The sequence below is a fragment of the Macaca nemestrina genome, chromosome 16 (genome assembly GCF_043159975.1).
Source record: "Macaca nemestrina isolate mMacNem1 chromosome 16, mMacNem.hap1, whole genome shotgun sequence".
Lineage (NCBI taxonomy): Eukaryota > Metazoa > Chordata > Mammalia > Primates > Cercopithecidae > Macaca > Macaca nemestrina.
In genome coordinates, this window is record NC_092140.1 from 81,828,071 (window position 1) to 81,837,443 (window position 9,373).

At 45.6% G+C, this 9,373-nt stretch overlaps 1 long non-coding RNA gene across 1 annotated transcript; it reads right to left on the reverse strand.

The window, feature by feature from the left end:
* Positions 1-1,999: 1,999 nt before the first annotated feature.
* On the reverse strand, positions 2,000-9,116 carry LOC105491691 (uncharacterized). The gene is made up of 3 exons (XR_011614822.1): positions 9,019-9,116; positions 2,936-3,302; positions 2,000-2,294 (listed from the first exon to the last, which is right to left on the reverse strand). It is a non-coding gene; the product is annotated as an uncharacterized lncRNA (long non-coding RNA).
* Positions 9,117-9,373: the final 257 nt, after the last annotated feature.

Below are 9,373 nucleotides of genomic sequence, written 5' to 3' on the forward strand. Positions count from 1 at the left end.
AGAGAGAAGAGGCCCATGGTGTGGAAAACATCCTGTGGTGGTCATTCAGAGCTTGGATTCTGAGATCAAGTGGCTCTGGGTTCCAATCTGCATTTGCTAGATATAGGCTACTTTCATGAGACTCAGTACGGTGGCTTAAACGGGAAAGTCATGGCCAGGCATGGTGGCTCATGCCTGTAATCCCAGCATTTTGGGATGCTGAGGCAGGTGGATCACTTGAGACCAGGAGTTTGAGAGCAGCCTGGCCAACATGGCAAAACCCTGTCTCTACTAGAAATACAAAACTTAGTCCGGGTGCGGTGGCTCACGCCTGTAATCCCAGAACTTTGGGAGGCCGAGGTGGGTGGATTGCCTGAGGTCAGGAGTTCAAGACCAGCTTGGCCAACATGGTAAAACCCTGTCTCTACTAAAAATATGAAAAATTAGCCTGTGTGGTGGCAGGTGCCTGTAATCCCAACTACTCAGGAGGCTGAGGCAGGAGAATCATTTGAACCCAGGAGGTGGAGGTTGCAGTGAATCGAGATCATGCCATTGCACTCCAGCCTGGGTGATGAGAAACTCCATTTCAAAAAACAAAACTTAGTCCGGCATGGTGGCACGCGCCTGTAATCCCAGCCACTTGGGAGGCTGAGGCAGGAGAATCACTTGAATCCGGGAGGCAGAGGTTGCAGTGAGCCGAGATCACACCACTGCACTCCAGCCTGGGCGACAGAGACTCCATCTTCAAACAACAACCACCACCACCACCAAACCAGGAAAGTCGTGCAGTTCTCAGGTTCACAATCCAGACAGGGAGTGGAGCTGTTCTGGTGGCTTGATGGTGATGGACACCCAGGCTCCCTTTTTCCCTCTGCTCTCCTGTCCCTTATCAGTTCACCATTACATTTGCCTTCAGGCTGTTGAAGGGAGAAACAGAAAAGAGGAGGCTCCCCTCCTTTCCTCCTAACTGCTACACTCAGAAGTCGAATGCATGTCATTGGCCAGATACCGGTCACGAGGCCACACCTCGCTGCAAAGAAGGCTGGGGATGGGGTTTCAGACAAGCAGCCACCCAGCCAAAACTTCCATGACTGAGTAAGACAGGAGATAGGACTTAATCCCAAAATCACACAACAATAGCCGTATAAGCCTAAGAATGAGTGGCAGCGTGAACTCTGAAAGCATTTAACAGGGAACTCTGATTCAGCTGTAGGGGTGGGGGTGAGGAGGTTTAGGGAACTGACATTTTCCAGAGGAAATGATTTTGAGCGGAGATCTGATGGAGGTCACTGAATGAAGCAAAGAAGAGGGTTCCAGAAGGAGGAACACTGCACAAAGACCCCAAAATGGGAAAGACAGGGCGTGTTTGAGGAATTGAAAAAAGGTTTAATTTAAGGAGAAGCATAGATGGGGTTTCTTCCCAAGGAATGGAGCCTGGCTAGTGAAAGATATTCCAGTGTGAGCACCAGCTCTCACAGATACCATTTGTTTTCTGTGGCTTGGAAACATCCCACGGTGGTTTGTCTGGCAGCCCAGAGAAAGCTGACATTGGTTTGAGAAGGTCTAATTATTCCTCGTGTAAGACTTGGGTAAATGAGTAAAGTCTTTGTGTGGGTTGCTTTAGAAGAATTTGGCAAAGTTGTGTGCCTCGTTTGTGTTATTTATAATTTTAAGAAAGCTTAGGAAACAGTCTTAGCATCTTGTCTATAATATATTGAAATGCAGCGGCTTTGAAAATCATTTGCCTTTTTGAATTAAAGGAACAGATCGGCAATTGAGTAATGGATCCACCCTGGGACGTGGGAGGTGAGAGCAAAAGTAGTTGTTGACTCATCTCCATGTATGTGTGGTAACACATGAAAATCAGTTTCATTACTTTATAGCTTCACCTCCTATTAAAGCCCTGTAAAGTGTGAGTCAGAGGAAACTTGAGGTACTAGAATTTGAGAGAGCCCAGTATAAAAATTCATGAAATCTTTCTGCAACACTTACTCTACTTTTACTTATTGCAACTGGGTAATCGTATTTTTAAATTTTAATGTGCTTCTCCTTTGCTTTCCCAAGGATACAACCTCTACTTTAGCTGGCTCCAGGCATCTGTCTGATTGGAGAAGATGAACATCTGTTATGGGAGGAAAGCCGAGAGAAAGACTGGGTAATTTCGAATTTTTGGCACTCAAAACCAGGATCAGGCAGCTGGCTTTCATCTTGAAGGTAGATTTTGCACTTCAGCATCTTTATCACACCCAGAAACCAGGGCCTGGCTCAGTTTAGGAAAGGGCAGTGCAGCATAGAGAAGATACTCCTAAGGCGAGCTGCCAGAGAAGATACAGAATGCCCAGTTAGATGTGAATTTTAGATAAACAATGAATAATTTGTTAGAATAAATATGTTCCAAATATTGCATGGAACATAATTACACTAAAAAATTTGCTGTTTATTTAAATATAACTGGGCATCTTGTACTTTTTTTTTTTTTTTATAGGGAGTCTCACTCTGTCACTCAGGCTGGAGTGCGGTGGCGTGATATCAGCTCACTGCAACTTCCACCTCCTGGGTTCAAGCAGTTCTCATGCCTTAGCCTCCCAAGTAGCTGGGACCACAGGTGTGTGCCACCACGCCTGGCTAATTTTTTGTATTTTTAGTAGAGATGGGGTTTCACCACGTTGGCCAGGTTTGTCTCGAACTCCTGAGCTCAAGGAACCTGCCTGCCTTGGCCTCCCAAAGTGCTGGGATTACAGACGTGAGCCACTGTGCCCGACCTGTATTTGTATTTGTAAACCTGGCAATCCCACCCCTAAGGTGTAGGACAGCTAGATAGGTACCACTGTATCTATAGTGGGAAAATAAACCAGGAGGGAAGAGTAGAGTGTGCTAGTCACACTGGCAGGCCAGCCTTGAAAGCCCCTTTCTCTATTTGAGCAGAACCCATTCCCACTAGAGAATCAGAAAGTACCAGATCTTGCTTTTCCAGCTCCTTGAGCACAACTGAAGGCACATGCCAGTCAGGGACATCTTCCCTAACCTTGATTGATAAGAAATCAGGGGTTTGGAAGAAGCAGGTGCAGTGCAGAGCAGTATACGGCAGTGACTGTAGCCGCATTGTTCGTCATGCGTTGTCAGTGGTGGAACCTGTGGGGTCCAGCACCCATAGCAACGGAAGTGTTTTTAAATCCTTCTCGTGGGCAATTGTTCCTGGCTGCAGAGCCTCAGTGCCTGGCTCTGGGTGTCTCAGGTTCTCTGCAAGCCATGCAATATCCTTTGGATAAATTCCTTTGCTCCTTAAGTCCAGCAGTGTTGGTTCTGTTCCTTGCACCTAAAAACTGAGTGATAAATGAAATAAAAGCCTTTTGAGGAGTGAGGAACTGTGGAGATAACAAGAGGAGTGAGATGGGAGAACAGAGTGGACAGAAAAGTGCCGGGAGAGCAGGTGGTATACAGTAAATCAGGGGAGGATAGGGGCCTTCTTACAGGATGCCCCTGTACCATTCTTCACTCACAGAGCCACTTGGGGAGGTTGCAGCCACTTTTGATTCATAAGGACCAGTTTCCATGCTGATTGTATGGTGCTTGTACTTTACGGGATTTTAAGTATTTTGAATGACTCCTGGGTGCACACATTTCATCTTGGAGAGTCTCTGAGAGTTAGTTGTCTAAAGCCTCCCTTGATACCAGTATGTTACAGATAAAATCTAGAGTTTAGCTGAGGAGTTTGACATGGTGGAGGAGAGGTAGTTCTGTGCAGTGAACAGCACTCAAGCCAGGGTTGAATGGGAAACACAGACAGACTTCACTGTGATAGGGGGCCCGTAAGGGTTCAAAGTCCAGGCAACACCCCTGGGCCGGGTCAAGTTAAGTTAGACTAGGATAGCCATGGACTTTCAGCCTCAAATGCCAGCACGGCCAGCATTACCCTGGAGGAAAGAGATGCTGCCTATGTTCTTGAAGTCCCCAACTCTTTTTGGCCATCATGAAGTTATAAAAACCATAATCTTCCATGATCCCTTAGGGAGAGAAGCAGAGGGCAAGGTGGGCATAAGACACATACATGGACGTAGGTGACCTACATGGATGGCCAAATTATTGTATTAGATATTTAGTCACGTCTGTGGCCCATGCCTGTAATCTCAATACTTTGGGAGGGTGAAGTGGGAGGATCTCTTGAGGCTAGGAGTTCAAGACCAGCCTGGGTCACATAATGAGACCTCTGTCTCTACAAAAAATTCAAAACTAATTAGCTGGGTGTGGTGGCACATGCCTGTGGTGCAGCTGTTTGGGACGCTGAAGTGGGAGGATTCATTAAGCCCAGCAGTTTGAGGCTGCAGTGAGCTATGATCAAAACACTGCACTCCAGCCCAGGTGACAGAGCAAGACCCTGTCTCAAAAAAAGAAAAGAAAAAAAAAAGTTTTCTTTCTGCACACCTGAATAATGACATGTATTAACCTTGGTAACCCTGCTTTCTCCACTTGCGAACCCATATCTTTTGCCCCAGCCATCATTCTCCAGACCCTGCATGCATCACCTGTAGGACTCACAAAGCCGATGTTCTCATGTGGAATTCGGGATAGTGGCTCAGCTGCTGCTGCTTGTGACCTGGGAAAATCAATGGTTTCTAAGGTGCCTCAGCATCGGAGCCTATGTCCTCCTTTTCGTTCTGTTGCCTCGCTGTGGAACTCTCTCTTCTACACTTGAAAAAACCCATTAGTCCCTCAAGAGCCAGACCGAATGTCAAGACTGAGAAATTTCTTAAGACCTATGTTCCCTTTCTAGACAGAATTAATTGCAGCCCTCTTTCCCTGCCCTTTGCATTTGAAGGCTGCGTGGCTGTCTGCCTTGCTGGGCCAGGAGCATACGGAGGGCAGAGACCACATGGTTTTTGTTGTTCCACCCAGCTTCCGACATTGACCCAGCAAAGAGCTGGTCCCTGACAAATGTCAGCTGAGCTAATTGAATGAGTACTCTCCTTTGTCTTCTCCTATTTACCTACACAGTCTCATATTGAAATGGCCTTTAATTGTATTTGTCTTTGATCTAAATATTGGTAAGTGTTCGTTCCTATCCATTTATTACAGCATTTAGCGCAATAGCTTGTGCGTCATAAGTGTGCACATGGTGGTTAATTGGATGTCTTGGTTTAATGCCTTCATTCACAGGATGTGACTTTGAAGAGACCTTAGAAGTCATCTAGTACTAGCCGGGCACTGTGGCTCATGCCTATAATCCCAGCACTTTGGGAGGCCGAGGTGGGTGGTTCACCTGAGGTCAGGAGTTCAAGACCAGCCTGGCCCCCATGTGAAACCCCATCTCTCCTCAAAATACAAAAATCACCTGGGCATGGTGGTATGCACCTGTAATCCCAGCCACTCCGGAGGCTGTACCAATGAGTGTACATCACACACGTGTGGATACTATCTCTACTAACTTGGTCTAAGTTACGACATGGTCAGGTCTCTGTTCAGTTACACAGGCATTTGGTGTGTGCTTTCTGATGTTGGTGGTGGCGATGATGATGGAAGGTGTTAGCTGCCAAGGCAGTTTCACTCTTGTCTCCTTGATAACAATATTAATATATAATATTTATTAAACATCTACTGTTGTCAAGAAATTTTGTGGGGTACTGACGGGACAAAAAATACAAGGACAACAAATAAGTAGTACTTGTCCTTGAAGAACTAGTAAGTCTAAGAAGGAAAATAGATGAGTCCGACAATTATAGTACAAGCAGAGAATTGTTGGGTGAGAGTTTGTAAAAGGCACAAGGAAAGCCAGGCCTGTGAGGGAACGGGCGGTGGCAAAGAGGAAGTAGAGAATACGGGGGAGGAGTCTGCTGGATGAACACCCTAGGGAAATAGTTCCGGAGAGAAGGAATGGATGTGCCAAGTGGGGAGGTGTGAGAGACATGCTTGCGGCCATTCCATCTGGCCCAGTACTGTAGCCACAGTGCTAGAAAGGCAGGGGTTAGGGAGGTGGCCAGACAACTGGTGAGGCTGGAGAGAGAGGTGGGAGTCAGGTCATATGCAAAGGAATTGGTTTTCATTATATTGGCATTGGGGATCTCTGGCAATTTTGTGGAATGGGTTGAGATGTACATTAGAAAGACCTCACTGGTATCCTTATGGTTGAGGCTTAAGGAGAAGGGAGACTGGTAAGGAGGTGATTTTAATATTTTAGGAGAGAAAGGATGACTAAGGCAGTGGTGGAGGGGTCAGGACAAGGAACAGAAAGCTACACATAAGGGGTCATGGAGATGCCTGTCAGAGGGATGAAGGGCTGGAGAATGACTTCAGGTATTGTGACTTGGGCTTCTGGGTGGATGCAGTGTTGAGCTGAGAATGGGGAACTCACAGATCATCCAGCTGAGATAGTCAATTGCCATTTTTATCTATTGATGTGAATTCAGAATGGAGGTTTAGCTGAAGATACAGACATGATACTGACAGTGCCCAGAGAGAGGAAGAGCAGGTTAAGGGTCCAGAAGATTACCCCAAAGTAATGATAGGCCATGAGGGAAGAGCCAGTAAAGGAGACAGAGAAGGAAAATCCAGAGTGGAAGCACAGAAGAAGGTCAGGCCAAGGGAGGTGAAAGTTTTAGAGGGGAGAAAGTGATTAATAGAGTTAAACGCTACAGAAAGGAGTGGGACTGAGACTTTTAAAAAGCCGTTTATTTTAGCAACTTTGGGGGACACCGGGAGAGCAACTGCAGTAAAGTGAGGAAGCCAGACCTCAGAGGGTGCAGCACCCATGGGAGATGAATGGGTGGAGACAAGCATAGACAACTTGAGCCAGGAGCTTGGCTGGGGAGAGGAGAGAGGATAACAAGCAGCGAGATTCAAGTGGTGTTGAAAAAAGTAAGGTAGGGGCTGGGCGTGGTGGCTCACACCTGTAATCCCAGAACTTTGGGAGGCTGAGGTGGGCAGATCACTTGAGGTCAGGTGTTCGAGATCAGGTTTCACATGGTGAAACCCCGTCTCCACTAAAAATACAAAAATTAGCCGTCATGGTGGCGGGTGTCTGTAATCCTAGCTACTTGGGGGAGGCTGAGGCACGAGAATCGCTTGAACCCGGGAAGCGGAAGTTGCAGTGAGCTGCACTCTAGCCTGAGCAACAGAGTGAGACTCTGTCTCAAAATAAATAAATGAATAAATAAAATACATACATAAAATAACATTTTAAAAGTAAGATAGGACATTTCAACCAAGTTCAAGAATAGGGAAAAAATATACAAGGCAGGATAGGCTTGCACCTGCTGACATACTGAGAGGAAGGTGTCAAGTGAGAGGAAGGATTGGGGATCAGAAACAAAGGGGTAACTGAGGGAGCAAGGAACTTGAAGTTGACGTGGGAGGATTAGAGGAAGGCTGTTTTTTTCTTCTGAAACATGGACTAGGGGCTGATGAAGATGTTGGTTAGTGCAGGCAGATGTTGACGTTGAACAGGAGACATCTGAGGGAGTTCATTCATACCCATTGGACTCTTTATTCACAGTGAACATTATCACTGGATAAAGCCTGATTATTGAACGGTGGCTGAAAGGGCAGACTTTGGAGGCATTACTAGGGTTCAAATGCTTTTTCTGCCATTCTGTAGCTTATGACCTCGGGAAATTTCCCTAAACACCATGTGCTTCAGTTTTCTCATCTGTAAAATGGAGATGACAATAATCCTCAATGGACTGTGGTAAGAATTAAGTGAGTTAAAATATGTGAAGTGCTTAGAACAGTGTCTAGTATAAAATAGGCCTCATATAACAACTGTGGTTGTCATCATTGTCTCCGTCATTTTCTGCTGAGACAGATGGTTGTTTGTTTTGCTGTCTTTTTGAGATAGGATCTTGCTCTGTCACCCAGGCTGGAGTGCAGAGGTGCAATCTTGGCTCACTGCAACCTCCACCTCCCAGGCTCAAGTGCACCTCCCACCTCAGCCTCCTGAGTAGCTGGGATTACAGGCACACTCAGCTAATTTTAAAATTTGTTTTGTAGAGATGGGTTCTCAGTAGGTCTCACCCAGGCCATTCTCAAATTCCTAGGCTTGAGTGATCCTCCCACCTTGGCCACCCGAAGTGCTGGGATTACACCCATGAGCCGCCATGCTCGGCTGGTTTTGAATGCATTGTTGGAAGCTGTACACATTTAGACCACCTGCTGAGTAAGCTAGGAGAAAGGGCTAAGAACATGAAAGACTGCTGAGTGATATTGGGAAGCAAAGATAAAACCAGAAGATAAAACTCTGTAGCAGTCTAAAGTTTCACAGTTGTGTGAAGTTGTCACTGAATAACCAAAGAGATTGGTTTTATTTCCCCTTTACAGATGAGGAAACTTGAGGCTTAGGAAGGTTTAATAGCTTGTTTGGGGTAACACACGGGTAAGTGGCAGGCACAGGTGATTTGACACTGCACTCTACCTTTTCACCATACTGGTGTTCAAAACACACAACAAAGCTGTTCCCCCGACAAACTGTCATCAAGGCCTTTGAACCTGTGGTTGCTGGAGGAGTGATGGAGTTGTAATGCACACAGGGAAAGAAGAAAATAAGTGGGACAGAGAGAATGGTCTGACTTTGTGAAGGACTTCTGTGACATTGGAATAACGAACATTTCCTTCAGAATGAAAGAAGTCTAGTTCTCATCTCACTTACTGAAACCACAAATCCAAATTCTGACAGATTCTGGTAAAGAAGACTTGTGATAAACAGACCCTTTTATTCAGGATTTGCCTGGGCATTAAAGCTGCTAGGACAGACGATGTATATAAACTGGGCTATATACAGATAATGTTTATATCTGTATACACCATATTATATAATGTATGTGATAGGATCCAGTAGTGCCCAGCACACCAAGGTGATTACAAGGTAATTAGCATGTGTCTGCTGAATGAGTGACTGATTAAGTCATGACTCTGGAAGTGTGGTAAGAGGGTTGGGGAGAAAGATGTGAGAAATTAGTCTGACATAAGAAGCCCTATGAAAAGGCTTTCTCTCAAACATTTTAAAGCATTGGCAGTACCCAGAAATTACTTAAATGTCTGTAAAACACTCACCTAAACAATTGACATCACTTGACCATATTAACTAGGGCTAACAGTCTTTCTAATTGCCAGAGCCCCACCAGCTTCTAGATGGTAATGGCCCAGCCGGTTTCAATGGGTCTCCATGGTTACACTCATGCTCTGGTTTCCATGGTTACATTTCCCGGTCTCTCATAGGAGTTAGATATGTGTTTGAAATTTAAAAGGATTTTTTTTTTCTTTCTTGTCAGCCTACACAGAAATCTAGGGTTCAGAGGTCCAGGATGAAAGTTTCAGTGACCTCTTGGGAGGTTACCAAGGAGGAAATGGTAATAATATTTGTGACAGCTGTGATCTATCACGGAATGAGCACTCAATTGGGAAATAC